Source organism: Sinocyclocheilus anshuiensis, unplaced genomic scaffold (assembly GCF_001515605.1).
Source record: "Sinocyclocheilus anshuiensis isolate Anshui unplaced genomic scaffold, SAMN03320099.WGS_v1.1 scaffold886, whole genome shotgun sequence".
Classification (NCBI taxonomy): domain Eukaryota; kingdom Metazoa; phylum Chordata; class Actinopteri; order Cypriniformes; family Cyprinidae; genus Sinocyclocheilus; species Sinocyclocheilus anshuiensis.
The window spans coordinates 633528-635363 of NW_015536542.1; the positions used below are offsets into that span (position 1 = coordinate 633528).

At 30.9% G+C, this 1836-nt stretch overlaps 1 pseudogene; it reads left to right on the plus strand.

Annotated features, from left to right (window-relative positions):
* Window positions 1–1836, plus strand: part of LOC107697774 (retinal-specific ATP-binding cassette transporter-like) — a 39848-nt pseudogene that overhangs the window by 26645 nt on the left and 11367 nt on the right.

The following is a 1836-nucleotide window of genomic DNA, read 5'->3' on the forward strand; positions in this document are numbered from 1 at the left end:
GGTCACGTATCTGTGTACTATAATTTAATGGTGAAACACAGTACTGAATCAACATTGGACAAATTAAATGCCTGGAAAATGGATATACAGGAAGATATAGATGAGGAAGACTGGAACTATGCTTGTCTTAAAGCACAAACGCAGACAATAAATACAAGGTTTAAATTACTTCAATATAAATGGTTACTGAGAACCTATATAACGCCTGTCAAACTTCATCAAATGTCCGCTAACATTCCAGATGTGTGTTCTAAATGCTTGGACGATAAAGGTACACTGTATCATTGCCTCTGGGAATGTCCAAAGATACAAAACTTTTGGAAGGAGGTTATAAAATGTTTGTCAGACATGTTTAATATTGCAATTCCTTTGAATGTAAAACTTTGTATTCTTGGAATATATCCAATGGACGTTATACAAACATCAAGGCAGATTAAACTTGTAGACTTTGGTCTCCTTCAACCCAGAAGAGTTATTGCATTAGGCTGGAAGAGTATGGATGCTCCATCTATGAAAATGTGGACAAAGGAGTTATCGAACTGTATCGGACTGGAAAGGCTAACTTACATTGCTAAGGGTAGACGGAAAGACTTTGATCAGCTATGGGAGCCATACATAAATATCATGTAAAATGGAAATGTAGACCTTACTGAAAAAGACATTGTAAAACATTCTCTGTAACAAATTTATTTATATATTTATTTATTTTATTATTATTTTATTGTATTTTATTTTACTTTTATATTTTATTTTATTTTATTTTATTTTATTATTTTATTTTATTATTATTTTTTATTTTTTATTTTTTTTTATTTTATTTTATTATTTTATTTTAGGGATCAGCATTTTACAAAGCACCATCATCTTGCTTTGTACAACATGTAAAAAACAAAGTTTGTCTCTTTTGTGTCCTGTAGATATTTCTGAAAGTCACAGCTGATGGAAAGGCTGCTCACATCAACACTACGTCTAGTAAGATTTCAGTCTACTAGCTGTTATTAAATCTTAGACGTACAGATATTGTGTATATGTGCCAGTTTATGGATTTTGTGTGTTGTATGTTGTGATTATGATGTCTGTTTTTGTGGTTGAACCCCTTAGACGTCAGAGTTCTGCAACAGAAATGTCTTGCGAGTCTCTATAGAGAGAACACAGTGAAAGTGAATATAGAAGAAGGTGATGACTAACTTAGTCTGTCAGGCTTATAATGCTTCATCCCAGCTAAAGCTGCCTGCTAAAACACAACACACAGAGTTAAAAGACAAAACAGAGATGTTCTCAAACAAACCACTAGACACTATGCTAAATAGTGCATATGGTGCCGGTTAACCCTTTGTCACATGAAGGGCTACATTTTTTGTATTTTTTTTAATACAAAATATATGCATTTCATAAAATAAATTGAAGATGTATGACAAAATCATCTATTGGACAGATTTGTAACTCTGACAAAATCATCAATTGGACAGATTGAGAATTACAAATCTGTCCAATCGATGGTTTTGTTCCTATAAATTATTGGGAAATATTATAGTAATTAAAAAAAAAAAAAGATTTGTTATTATAAAAATTTATGCGTCAAGGGGTTAAGCTTGCTTTTTATAGTTACAGCTAATAGTTATGTTTTAATGGTTAAAAATAGTCATAAAAAATTTATTCTAGAATGATATGTCACCCAGGACTATGGTAACTTGTCAAATGATATTTGAACTTTTTGAGATTCTTTATAAATAAATAACTGTGGCTGCTTGGTTGAATAATGGTAGTTAGTGCCCTCTGTGTCAGGTTTATATATATATATATATATATATATATATATACAGTATCTCACAGAAG